General features: G+C 39.8%; 1 protein-coding gene across 10 annotated transcripts in view; it reads left to right on the top strand.

Annotated features, from left to right (window-relative positions):
• Positions 1-14526, top strand: part of ZBTB20 (zinc finger and BTB domain containing 20) — a 487426-nt gene that overhangs the window by 168681 nt on the left and 304219 nt on the right. For all 10 annotated transcript variants that reach the window (XR_010073192.1, XM_063351328.1, XM_063351320.1 and 7 more), the window contains one exon: positions 694-769. The gene's annotated coding sequence lies outside the window, so the exon portion shown is untranslated. The remainder of the gene's footprint in view (positions 1-693; positions 770-14526) is intronic.

Raw genomic sequence — 14526 nt, 5'->3', positions numbered from 1 at the left:
CAGCTACCACTTCTTAATCATCTGTTTTGAGCAGTAAAATGACATTTATTTTACATGATAAGAAACGTTGCAATTTATAGAGTAGCTGTTTTGTATCTCTTTACAAAAGGGTGCAAGGGACCTTTTGCCTTATACATTTTAAAACCAGCTTTCCTCTTTTTGAACTTGTCTTTCTTTCTCTGCTCCTCCATGCAAGAGTCTGCAAGTGCTACATGCTGTAGAACGGATTTTAAAAAAATGTTGGCTGGCATTATGTAAAACCATATTTCCCCTTTTGATGCATATGTTCTGGTCCCAGCAATGTCCTTGTTTTGCTGAAAGTAACATTTTTCCCCTCACAGTTGTTGGTATGTGATGGTGTTTTTCTGTCTTCTTTAATTGTGATGCTTATTTTTTTTTAATTAGTATAAGGTTGATTGTTAAAATTAAGTGGCAGAAGGCTTCTTTCCAAGTTATTCAGAGATCTTTTGCTGAAGAAATACATTTTGCTACTCTCAATTGCCTTTTTCCTCTTCTTCTTTCATTGCAAACTACTCTGGGAAGAGCTTCTTTTAACAAAAAAAAAAAAAAAAAAGGCTACGCTTGACTGATAATGCATTGCTTTGGATGGTGAAACATTATGAAAGTTTAATTTTTAATTAAATCTGAAATACCAATTATAACTGAAAGAGATTTTAACCTGTTTCTTTTCAGACTGCCTGAAGTTACATTGTAGATGCTGAAATCACTGCACCTTAAAAACAAAAAGATTAAGCTGCACTGCATTCCTGTAAGTAAAAGCTTTTCCGGTACCTTTTGTCCGTATTTTTCCTCTATATGCATCCAAAGTGTTAGCAGAGTAGCTGGTCTTGGATAAAGGTCAGAGTCCCCTTGAATGGGATTTAGAAGTTCAAAGGATGTTTTATTTAAAAATTAAAACCAAACTTACATCTTGCAGATCTTTAATTTCAGACCCCTGAATAGATCATTCTTTTCTGCTTTGTTTTGAATATTATTAGGAATAGTGTGCGTCTCTGTTGACTTACAGTTCCTGTCGCTTTGTCAGTAAGGATTTCTGCACTTTGGTGCAGAAATAACAGAAAGTAGCAGAAGATTCCTTATAGCATAAAATATAGTTTATTCTCTTTCCGTGATGTCATAACAAATTTTTCTCCTTTATAGAAGAAAAAAATGAACAACTTTCTGATGACATCACGGGGGGGACTTCAGCTGCTTTAGGGTGTAGATGAAGGCAGAAACGCCTAATTCGTCTGTGCTGTGACACAACAAAACAGTCAAAATAACGTCTTGCTTCTCTCAGCAAGAAAGGAGTCTCTTTCTAAGAGCGTAGTTATTCCATAAACGCAAGTCAGATTGTACATCAGTCTGATCTATCCTTATTTAGAATCTGTTTATTGGATGTATTTGGGATAATAATTAAGATTTTGAACTTCAGTGGCTGAACAACAGGCACGCAAAAGAGGATTGGAAAATATAGTAGACTCAGATACTCTGAATGTAATGAAATAATATATGAATAAAAATCCAGGAGCTTGTTGGATAGTAGGAAAAAATTGATTTTAATTGGACGGTACAAAGCTGTGGAATATTACAAAGCAAAGTCGATTTGTTTTCTTGTTTAAGATCAAAATGTGCAGTCTGTAATGAAATCCAGAGCCTTCTTCCAAAGTAGTGCTTTTGTACTTCAGTGTTAAAATATTTTAACTATTACATGGCATTTTTCCTTCCCTCCCTACTCCCCCTATTTATTTTTTTAAATTGTATTTTAGTGATTTATTTTAAACTAGCTGAAGGGTACAAGTACACTGTGGGCAGCTAATGCGTGCCCCTTCCAGCGTGGAGCACCAAGCATGACTCAGCCAGGCAGACTGTGCCATTCTGGCTCTACTCCATGGTGTTTTTACATTACTGGCAAGGGCCATGCCATTGTGTTGTTTAAATATTGTGTATTAACTGCAGGCTGTGGCCAGTGAATGGTATTTAACGTTTTCTGCTCATCATTCCTGAATATGAGCAGCTTCCCTGGCCACCAGAGGTTAACCTTGCAATTACACTGGTGAGCCGACTTGAAAACACTCGTGGATTTGCTGGATCCAGCAGCAATTTAAAGGGAGATGTTACGGGGAAAGTGGGGGGAACGCTTCTGAATCTGTGAATGCAGAATTTCAAAGTTGTCTTCCAGTTTTGTATGAACAACCAGGAGAATTTTTGTTGAAAGCAGAAGTAATTCTCTTTTGAAAATGCAGCAGCAGAGTGAGGAGTGAATTAAGGCATGTTCTTTGAATCCTTAGGATCCAGATGGTCAGCAAGTCCTGCATGGACAGCCCTAAGGCAAAATACCAGGTAGCAATATACGGGCCTGATGAGTGGTGCTGGCTGGAATGGGCTTTTTTTTAGTTTTATGAGACTCAAGGCTTTGAAAGGGAAATAAATACGCAAGTGTAAAACTCCTGTATAGGAAATATTTTATTTTTGATCAACGATGGCAAGCACATCAAGGCAGATGTTGAGCAGCTTGCTCAAGGTCAGAGTAAATCAGTGGTCAAACTGGGGACAGAGTGTGGGATCACGATTCCCAAATCTGTTCTGTGCTGATGAGTTCTTTCCATCCCATGAAGTAAAGATCCAAGTTTCTAATCTGAGTTTCTTGTGTCATTTGCTTTTTTCCAAAAAAAAAAAAAAAAAAGACACACACACACACCCTCACCCCACCCCGTAAAATTCTAGCTGCTCGTAGGTTCTGTAGCCTTGGCATAAAGCCTGTCTCTGCAATATAGAAGCACAAGGTGGGGGAACCTTTACGTATGCTGTAAAATGAGGATGTGATTCTTGCTATACCTTGTGTCCACGTAACTAGTAACTTGGCACAATAAAAATGAGGGCATCTTCTTTATAGAGGAAAGTATGCTTTAAGGGTTTCCTTTGTTTCCTTTGTATGTTCGCTGCAATCAGGTGTCTCTAATTGTGAGATCTTTAATAAAGTGAACTTCCCAGAATTACTTTTATCTATTAAGCTGAAAACAGCAAGAAGAAAAGGCAGACCATGCTTTAGTAGTTTTCTGGGGTTTTTTTGAATTCGATTTCTTTAATTGAAGGGTGGAAAACTTGCTTTAGGGAAACGGATGTCCCTAAAGCAACTGATAAATATAAGATGGGCCAAATTTTCAGCTGATACAAAATCTGCTTGACACGGCATTAGAAGAAAAAACAGATTCACAACACTTGAACATCTGGTAGAAAATTTCATAAAAACACAGCCTTCTAATGTAGTGCAGGCAGGCTCTTAATGGGAAAGGTCTGTGGGCTGGATTCTTGCTGGTTTTGGGTGCCCTGGCTGTGTTTCGCTGCGTACTAGAGTTATGTGGATTGATAGGCAAGTAGATCCATTGAGGTCCATGGGAGTACTCAAAGGCTTAACTTTAAGGATGTGGTTAAGTACTTTGCTGTTTGCAAGCAACGCCAAATAGGATTAAGTCTAGTATGAGGAGCTACCTCTGCTCATATTTGGTGTCTACTTAATTTTAGGAGACAGTGACAGCATTATTGTGTGTGAAAGAAAAAGATTCTGTACACACAACGTGAAAACCTATACAAGCAATGCACTGGATGCACTCCCAAATCAATGGGTTTAGTTACATTGCCATCGGCTAAGGCCAATAAGGAGCATACGACACTTTTTGTTAAAAAGAGAGATTTGTCAAGGTTGCAGCCTTATGCAGCCTTGTGATGTGATTACTGGCGAAGAGGTCTGGTGCTCTAATGTTGACGGATGCTGGCTCATTGAGTGGCATTGGACGTGTCATTTAACCTCGCCGTGCCTTTTTCAGCAGATCACTTTTTCAATCTGGTTCAAACTGATACAGCTCTGTGAACATTATTGAGTTTGTGTTTGCAAAGCTCTTAGAGGAGAAATAGTAACCATTGTTATTATTAATAAGTATATTGTGTAGACAAATCACGAGGGATGGAGATACAGCCACTCATGGGGGTGATCTTTCACAACTCACTTGTGCCTTTGTTTAATTCCATCACTCAAAGGTATCAAGGCCAACTCCAATTTACAGAAGTATTTCTCATGTCACTCTCCCCACTGTTGAGTATTTTATTGTTCGTGTTCTCTCTCCGTCTGTTTCTCTGCTACTTTCCTCCATGCTGAATTAACCTTGCATACCAAACTTTATTCCCCTTTTTTGTATTATACAGCAGAGACATTTGTGTAGTCTCCAAATTACAGAGAGCAAATTCATTTTGTCTCGTGATTGTTTGCTGATGATGTATAAAACAGACAGAAGACAGTTTGAATTTTCATAAGTTCAATTGAGCTTGCAGGCATAAGGAAAGGCACAGGCAGAACCCAAGCCAATGTGACACAGTAAGCTGGCATCCCAGAGTGCATGCTGCATGTGTAGCGTCAGGACGTCAGGCCTGAGAAGGGCTTCGTCCATCACAGGAGCGCTTTTAAATGAAGGAAGAGTTTTGAAGCAACAAACAAGCTACCCTACTGTGTTCTTTACAGTGCAAGAATCCTCACAGTTGCTGATGGGTACGCGATCTGTCTTTCCTTCCTGTAACTTGCTTTTTTAACTAGAATTTCATGTCTAAGATGGGCTTTGTTGAGCCCTGCGAATTCCCGGGTTCTATTCCTCTACCAAAATGTAAACCCTCAATAGTTTGTTAAGCCATTTTGGTTAGTGGGTTTTGTTGGTTGTTTTGGGGTTTTTTGTTGTTGTTTGGTTTTTTTTTTTTAATACAGAAAGTACTGGCTTGTAGAAGCTACACTGGAGAAGATGTGTACAAATGTGAAATGAGTATGGAAGTGTGCTTCCTTTGAACAAAAATCAATGTCTTGGGGCTGACTGTCACCAAGGGATTGTGTTAGCACTAACAGAGAGAATTAATTTTGCCTTTTCCCCTTCCTGTACCATGGCATTAATCCAGAAACTCATGGGGATGAATTCTGTCCTGATTTCTACCTGGGGAACCCCAGTGGAAATGTGGAGAGGTCAAAAATGTTTATCAAGATAGAAATTGTCCTAGTGTTAAAATTGTTGAGAAAGCAGAAATTGGTTGATTGTTATCTGGCCCAGGGGCAAGAGGATACGTAGGAGCCCTGCATGGCATTATATGCTTCTGGAAGTGTTGCTTTTGTTCTACGTTAAGGAGAATACGAAAAAAAATATTCTACTGACTGAAAAGTTATAATCAGGAGCACAGTGTTTAATTGTTCTTCATATCCACTGGGAGGAAGACCTAAAGAAATCAGTTCAACAAGCAATGAAAATTACCAAGTTACATTTTAAGAACCATGTTCTGACTGTATCGGTTGTAAAGCGCTGGGATGCACAACCTGTAGATACCGTGGAAGCAGGGGAGGTTTCTTTTTAAAGGAATGGCTTGGAAAACCATCTCTGAGGGCGTGTTAGAACTTGCCATAAGGCAGAAGACCAGCCTGGATGGGTTCTGTTGCTCCCTGATGTTTCTGTGATTCAGCGTACCGTTTGGGAATGTTGGTATTTTGCTAATACATTCCTGATTAATAAAGCTTAATGTTCCCAAAAGATCCCCAGGGTTCTCATTTTTCCATCCTCTCATAACTGAAACCATACTGTCTCTTCAAAGATTTCATTGGGCTGCCAGCATTTTGCTTTGACCCTTCTTTTTTTAGAGAAGGACAGGGGAGGGAGTCGTATAGACACCGAAGGACAGATTTTCAGTCACTGTGAGTCTGCATGGTTTCTTTCCAGTCGGTGCACAAATGCTGATTTACTTCTGTTACCGGGTTTCAAAATTTGGATGAATGGAGATACTCTAGGTATTGCCTGATACAAAGGCCTCTGACACAGATTGTGGAGACAGCTGAAAGCTGCAAATAGGATTGATGATCAGAGCAAACGTGTAATGGGGCTGGAGTAGATCCTGCTACAACAAGGTAAAGGTAAACCTCCTGTCTGAGGAGATGGGGAGCTTTGTGATTGTCTCTGTGTTCTGAATTTTCATGCAAAAATCCTTGAAAGACATTTTCACTTAATGAAACCTGAAAAACATGAAAATTTTGTTAGTTCTCAGGTTGGTTTTAATCAGTCCCATTCACAACTTCTTGCAAAAAAAAAAAAAAAAAGAAAAAAGAGTTGGGAATGATTGTTGATTAAGTCCGTCGTGCTTTTTTTGTTTTCTTGCAAATGTTTAAGGTTTGGATTTTCTGGGAGGTGGAGGGGTTGTGTGGGGCTTTGTTTGTTGTTGTAGGTCTGTGTGTTAAGGGTATCAGTTGTAGTCTACAAATGGGTAGAATCCGGACTTTTCATAGGTGGCAGCTCTTGTTTTTGAAGAATAGTAGCTACAGTAGATGAATATAGGAAAATGGCTCTCAGGTGTGTGGTTGCTTTAGTATATAAAGGAGTATGGGTTGTGATTCACTCATATTTAAAAGGCATAGGAATATTAGCAGTGATTCCCTGAGTAGCACTACTTTAGCAAGTTGTAAAACACTTCAGCATTTCAGCACCTGAAGATTTAATGGTGGAAGTGGAAAACCTTTCACACCATTTATCAAAGCATTTGCTGGTCTGTTTCAAGATAAAAAAAAGTCCAAAAATGATTGAGCAATGAAAGTTATCTTAGACCAGAGATGTCATCAGGTTAGCTACAAAAGGGAAAAAGGCAACACAGACCTGGCCGTTTCCAAGCCTTGGTACTCTTATTTTGTCCTATCCGAAATTAAATTCTTCAGCTAAACCAGTGTATAATGGGAGGGACTCCACAGAAAGGCATTGTGGTTATTCTATATTTACATCAGTGTCCCTGAGGACACTCTCACTGAATCATTTCAAATTCCAGAGTCTGATGTAGGGCAGTCTGATGAATGTAAGTTATCCAAACTTTCTGGTCTGTTTTCTTCATTAGTGTAAGTGGTCTAGCTCTGAATTTTGCTGTAGAAGATCTGGTTCTTCCTGTTGCCCTCTTTCCCCTCATTGCCCCTGCATTTAGATAATAGATCAGAAGATATTTTCATTTCAGTTGTGTCAATATTGGTCTGTTGTTTTCAACAGTTTCCACTGGCAGGAGAGGGATCAGAATATTTTTTATTTATTTATTTTTTAAAATAAATCCTTTACAGAGCTTCACTGCCACATGTCTGTGGCTTTGGAGCCAGTGCACGCTCTGCAGGGCCTTCAGAAGTCTGACAGGGAATGCTGTTCTTCAAATACATATTTTAACAGTCTTATATTTCCTCATGACAAAAGAATTCCTCTAGCGTCTTTTGTTCTGTATGTGTATCATCATCCTATAGCATTTTGGTTTAAAAGGACTTAGTTCTTGCTCCTAGCTTCCTTCTCTTACATCTCTCTCCTTTAGGAGCCTGCAGGAGCTGGCAGCAAGATAGGCAAATTGGAGATAGTGAGCACTTGGCAGATCGGTCTGTGCCATTAAAGGCCATTGGACAAGTATTTGGCTTTGCAAGATGTTTTGGTGTCAGTAATAACTGAAGGCACCTCTGAGTCAGAACCTGCGTTAACAAACTTTTTTGAACCTATTGCTTTCCCTGGCAGATTTTATTTTTTTTAGCTTTTTTCATAATGTTTCCTTAGAAATTTCATTCTAGTTCATATAATGTTGACATGGAAATTTTGAATAACGAAAATCTTTTGTAAAGTGGAAGAGTGTTATCTCTTTCAAGACTGGCTGGCAATAAATAATCAAGAATCCTGTGACTCTTAGCAGCAGAACCTTTTCAAGGAATGAGGTACATATTTCCCTGCAGCAATGGTAGCAGTTACATGCCAGATCACTGCGTGCCCTCTCCAAATATGAACCGGTTTAGGTCATGATGCTGCAGTCCCAGTTCATTAAGTAGGGTATAGCGGCACAGTTCCCGTGTATATGGCTTTCAAAATCAGACCATCAGTGGGAAAATCGTCTGAACACCAGGGTCTGAGCCAGAGGCAGATGAATTCTCATCTCTTCCCAGTTTCTTTTTCCATTTATTAGGGTTTTGAGCGAGGAGGGTAATCTGTTTTGTCATGTCCCTTGCCATGTTTTAATACACAACTAACCTTCTTATGTCTGAGCGGCTGTCACTTCTCCAGAACAAGTGATCCTGGATTCCTTAAGCAAACAACTATAAAGTGGTCACCCTTTGGGGCAGGCTTAGTGTGTAAATGACAGCTTTTGCCTGTTAACAACTAGAGGGAAATTCCAGTGGTCAGGGCATCACACAAGCCTGAGGAATGCAGAGAGAAGATGCCGAGGGAGCCAGAAATCAGGTGACCAAAAGGGCACAGAATTACAGTAGTGTATCAACCCTTCAGGAAATAAAGCACTATTAGAAGTGAAAAATCTCTGAGTCAATAGGCAAGTTGCTATAGGTACTGGTGCTCATGGATGGCACCTGAATGTAAGACTTGTGATTCCTTATAATTGTTTCAATTCTCCAGGAAGGAAAGCTTTATGCTTTTTACTTTTGTCAGGGGTTCGGTGCTATTGAATTTGTTTTGGTGCCTCTTGGCCATGTGAAAATCACCCCAGAAATGGTACTGTTTGCCGTTTCTTCCTGTGTCATGAATTGAGATATTACTACTTCTCAGCTTCTTTGTGTGTGTGTGTACGTGGAGGGAGTGTTAGAAAATGCTGCTCTTTACAGCTACATCTGCCCTTATTCTGATCACCCTTGCTATTCCAGAAGACGCTTGTTTGCTGTCACAAACTCCTGTTCTCTTTACCGATCTTTGTTATCCTGTGGTCTTCTCATGGCTATGTGCTGACACATGTGGCTCTAAAACTGCTCTAAAGAAAACCTTCATATATTAGTACAACTCTGGATATCTAACAGATATTTAGTTTCCTCAGGTTACCAGTCTTGGTCACCTCAAGTGTGTTCCTGCCCTGTCCAGGGAACCATCCTTCAGGAAGAGCTCAGGAGAGTTCTGCATGCAGGAAGGTAATCACAACTACTATGTGTGATTATGATCTGTTACAAATATAAGATCTTTTACATTAATGTATATGTTTTTGGAGTGGCACTGAATTAGAGCTTTGTGTTCAGATACTCCCTGAACTTCTGGGGCTCTCAAAACTTCATTCTTTTCTCATATGTGAGGTCTTAGACTGTTGCAGAGATGCGGCAATTGATGATGAAAGGCCACTTTGCTACCAAGTCCAAATCTATTTTAGGGCCTTTAAAGCTAGATGCAGTAACATTTAGGTGCTTGATTCTGAGTGGAATTCAAACCCCACATTTAGTGTCTTCATCCAGTACTTGGGATGCATTAAGGGCAAAGGGAGGAATCTTGTTGGGTGGAGTGCAACCTAGAGGCAGCCAAAGGGAAGCTCTAGAGGCTGACGGCTCAATGATTCTTCCATGGACTGGATTTCTTACCAGTTAAAAACACAGAAAGAATGTTTTCCTTACTGCAGCCATTAGTGTCCTACAGAATTCTGAATGTGCCAGGTAAATTTTACTTCTGATGAAATTAACAGCTTCTAAAATCCTTTCAGCTACATGAGATAGGCATAGATTTCCCATACCTTATGATGGTGGAAAACATGTCTACCATTTCCTTATGGCAGAAGGAAGAACACATTTTCTCTAGGAAAAAACATTTTTTCTAGGAAAAACATTTCCCGTTTCCTTATGACGGTGGAAAACATTTCAATGTCCCTGCATTGTCAGACTGTCAGGGGCACAGCTTTCTATGTGATTATCTGTATTATGATTTAATCACATTTAAAAGCATTTAATTTCTAAAAATCTCTTACGCTGTCTCTGTCATAATGTTTAGAATGTATCTATACCATACAGTAGTTATTCTTTAAGCCTCCTTATACCTAGAAAACCTTGTAAAAGAAATACACTGTATAGGAAACAGATGTTCCTTATTTAATGCTGAACTAATTCTTCAAGCCACATCGTGATTACTCATGGTTGCACTGGTGAAGTCTAGAAAGGGTAATAGGCTTTTCCTCCTGCTTTTTCCCTGTTGAGATGGTAGGAAGCACAAATACCCATGTTGTGAAACACTGTGTCTCACTTCCACTGCTGCCAGTACTTCATCCCGCTGTCTGAATGGGATAGGGCTTTGCCTGTAACCCTCCCTGCTGCTTCCTAGAGCTGGCAACTCAGGGCTGTTGAACTCGGTGAAATTCAGGGCTGCAGGTAAGCGGCGTGACAAATCAAGTTTTCTTTGTAGTGCCCGGAGGGGTTATGGAAACATGATATCACCTGTAATCCCTGACAGAAGTCTGCACACCGTTTCTGTATTGAGTGCAGCTATTTTCCAATCACTGCTTTTACAGATAAAGAGTGAAATCCTGGCCCAAATAAAGTCAGTGGGATTCTTCCACGTTCCTTTCAGTGGAGCCAGTATGTGTTGCAAATGTGGGTGCTTGAGGTGCCCCTTTGCATGGTGTGGGTTATGGTATGCCTGATGCATTTGCACGTATACATCTGTTCCCACCTCTCCAGCAGTGCTGCCCCTGCTGAGGGGCAGACACCGACCGCTCTGTCTGCTCTCACGCCGGCCTCAAGGCACAGGAGGAGACACAGGACTTTCCTTAGCTGATGTAGGGGAAAAGAATTTACAGTGGGAAAATAAATACACCGTGCTTTCTTTAGAGAGGTGTTGTTTGGGTTGGTTTGTTGGTTTTTTTGTAAACAACCGGGTTTATCCTTTTTTCATACCAAAGTGACATAAAAGTTATCATATGCATGGGCTTGCCAGTAGTGGTTTAGTGAAGGTTTATTTTGGTTTTAATCTCCTAATTTCAGGTGATTTGGAGCTTTTTTGTGAAGCTTCATAAGACTATATTGGTTAGAAATTATTCCCTCCTCCCATTTTATCTAGCCCAGTTTTAATATTAGCTTACAAAGCAGTTCATTCTTCTTTGGAGCCGATGAGGAACAGGAGAATTCAATATGAGGTTCAGACAAACTGGCCCTCTATGGGGCTGGGGCTCTGGGCTCTTGCTTGTACTGAAACCAGGTGTAAAATTCCCGGTCTGTCTGTCAGCTTGGCTTTTCTACTCCTCTGTAGCCCTGATCTGCAGATGGAGACTCTTGCACTGATCTTTGTCACTGTTGAGAGCTTTCAAAACTGAGTACGTATTTGGCCTGTATTTATTTAAATGTAGGGAAAATAACAGAGCTTGTTCTGCACATTTGAAATCTTGGTCTTCACGCTTAAAGCCAGCTCAAATATTCAATATATTTGCAAGTTTAGCACTAATTCCTGTGGCTAAATTGACAATAATGGGTGGATATTAAAGATGGATGGTACTGTTGCCCTTTAACTAGGGCCTCCATTTACTTTAGTGGGATTTTCACCAGTTTCGGTGCTTGGAAGGTCACTTTTTGTATGTTTCTCCACTTCACTATTGTTAAAATTCTCCCCCAGTTTTTCCCTAATGGCCATGTTGTTAGGAAGTTTAGGTTATAAAATTAGTTCGGTGGTGTGGAGGGGAAGAAACAGTAAGAAGCTAAACAAAAAGTCCTGATGCAAATCTTACCGAACAGAAGTTACAGGAATTGGTGTCATGTGTAATGGCTTCCTCAGTGGCTGCTGTGCTTACTGTGGCTGATCAGTTTACTAGTCCAAACGGAACTGTGCGTTCCTCTGCCCAGTAGATCTAGACCAGTAGAGAGGGGAAAAAATTGCGTCCCCTCACCTCCCCGCTCTCCCCACTTCATAACTACAATCTCAATTATCTTGTCAAAGAGACGTTTTTATGGGAAAAAGGTAACATATCACCACAATAACTTCTGAACATAGCTCATGCCTCGGGACTTGATGTAGCACAGAAGGTCTTACTTTACCTCTAGGCCTTGTGCAAATAGAAATGCCTTGAACAGTGAGCCAGCAAAATGTGATATTAAATAGGGGCAAATGTACATTTAGTTTATGTATGGTCACATTAATCAGACATATAATTTTTCTTTGGAAATGACCGTTTCAACAAAAGCAAAATTATAGCAATTACAAATGTAAGGAGGAAAAATAATAATACTGATTTTTGTTTTGTATGGTTTTGTTATTTTTTGCCTAATTCCATGATATGTAAATAGTAATGCAAGTCTTGCCTTATGGCAGTCTGTTTGTTAGACTGCAAGAGGCACTTAGGTTTAGGAAAGGTGAAGGTGCAATAAGTACTAAGCTAATGCTTAGTGACTTTTTTCATTGCACAAAACACTGCTAGTTTTTCTACAGTGACATGCAATAATGGAAATATAGAAATAGAAAAGAATGGAAGGGCTTACTTGGAAATTCTAATAGACAGAACTTTCAAAACAAATTTATTTTTGGCTTTTTAATTATGTGGGAAGGTTCGGTATCACTTCTTTTTGAATTCTGACTTCGAAAGCAAATGAGAAGTCAAAATTTCTGCCTCTACTTGTAACTCCAAAATGCCACAAAAGGCCTGGTAGCTCACTAGCAAAAGTAATGGATGGCCCTAAGTTTAAAGTTCTTGAGGCACAAGAAAAAAGATCTGGGATCTGTTGGTTTTGAAATTCTATGGAGATGAATTGTGTACTCTTTGCAATGCTACAAGTTACATCTCTCTCTCTAACTTTTTCTCTAATTTTCCACCATTATTCTTGTGTACATCTAATTCTTTGTCTTCTCTTGGGCCTTGAATAGAAGAGTTAAGGTGACCACCTCCCTTTTTGCTGACAAAGGCTACTGTGACAGATATCTGAGTATTTCTTGCGGGTGCCAGGAGGAATGACTATTTTGTGGACAGATATTGTAGTAGACAGAGGTATTGATTGGGTTTCATTGTAATAAACATTGCCAGATGTTATCTCAGTGTGTACTGTTTACATTAGTAAATAAAAAAATCCTCCAGAGCACAATTATTCCTTATAATATTTTTTCAAAAGTTTACTATTGTCTCCTTTTGTATGTCTAAAGTGAACTTCCTCTACTTTCTGTGCAGCTTGAGGCACTAATTGGGACATGTGAAGCTAATTGTAAAACTCAAATCCCCCTCTAGGTTCAGGCCAAATCTGGGATGTATATATGATAGCATCTTCACTTGGGCTACTTTTTCTTCATCTGAGACCCTTTCCTGTAAGATATATCTGAACAGGTTTTTTTCACTGTAGTGTTACTATTCACACTGGTAAACATCTTGTTGTGGGAATATCACAGTAAACGTCTGTGTCTTCTGATTCTTGGCAAACGCTGTCAGCTTGTGGGGCGCTAGCTACACAAAATGATGATCAGGTTCAGACGTGTCGTCACAGAAGAAGATGGTAAGTGCTAGTGCTTGCAAGCCCAACATGTTTTACAACTTTAAATGCTACCCCTTCTTAAAATTTTTATTTTGGACAAAGACATCAAACCCATACTTGTTCATCTTACATTCATTAGTGTCTTTCCTTTTCTCTTCTTTTTGTTGGCAAAAAAGGAAAAGAAGAAAAAAATGAATGAAAAGCAAAGGAAAGGGGCAAAAGACTGACCTTCCCACCAGCTTTTCCTTGTTGTATACGTGAATACTTTTGGTGACGTCTCTAAAAATTCAAAGACCACTACTTGCTTCCAAAAATCCCGTGTAAAATTAGGAATACTTGGCCATTTAAAATGCATCTCTGTTTCTCCTCTCAATTCCCTTTGAATAGGCAAGTGCACGTCCAAGCAACAGCCACTAAAGGAACACTTTCAAGTTGCGTGCAAACGTGGCTCATCAGCTGTGCATTTTTCCTGTTTCTAAGGAATAAAGATCACAAGTGTGAAATGAAATGTAACAGGGAGGCACCGGAGTGCAGATCTGAAGGTGGAATTTGCATTGGCTGCACTTCAGCACAGATGGTGGAAAAACTTAAATTTACTCTTGGGTCCTGAGACCTTTACCCCCCTCAGGTTAGCAAACATATCTAAGGGAGGAAGCTGGTGTAGCTAAATTCCCAAGTGATTTTAAGGATTCATGCTCCCTAAAAGAAGGAGCCATGGGAAATATGCCTGGGCATCACTGTTTAGTTGGATACTATAGGATGTTTGTTTAGTAAAATAGCTTTGTTGAAAGCTTTGTTAATCAGTTGTGTCCCAAATAAAATAAAAAGTGCAACACAGCTCTCCTCAGGTTTGGTCTTCTGCAAAATTAAATGCCTCATTTGCTCCTCTTATCTAGGCAGGAAAGGTGGACCAAAGATTGTCTTCAGGTGCTGATCATTAAAAAACAGGGTTGGTTCACACAAGTGTGGAGGACAAGGAAGCATGTATATACCTATCTACCAAACAGAAAACAAACCAACACACCTGTAATCACATCAGCTAGGTGGTACAACATCTCTGACATAGGGCACACCATAAGAAATCCTTTGGTTTTGGGGAAGGTTAGGACTGCTGAAGTCTTGGAGAAGCAGTTCACATTGCAGGTAAATGTTGCTTCCTTGTCCTCCACATTTGTGTGAACGAACCCTGTTTTTTTAATGATCGGTTTCCAGGATAAGGTGGGAAGTCTGTCTCCAGGACCAGTTTGTTTTTTGGCATCTCCTCTGTTACTGTGTGCAGTGATGCCAGTTAATGCTCATTG

The sequence above is a fragment of the Chroicocephalus ridibundus genome, chromosome 1, assembly GCF_963924245.1.
Source record: "Chroicocephalus ridibundus chromosome 1, bChrRid1.1, whole genome shotgun sequence".
In the NCBI taxonomy this organism is placed as follows: domain Eukaryota; kingdom Metazoa; phylum Chordata; class Aves; order Charadriiformes; family Laridae; genus Chroicocephalus; species Chroicocephalus ridibundus.
The sequence above is the reverse complement of the archived record's forward strand: the minus strand, read 5'-3'. Positions and strand labels throughout refer to the sequence as shown.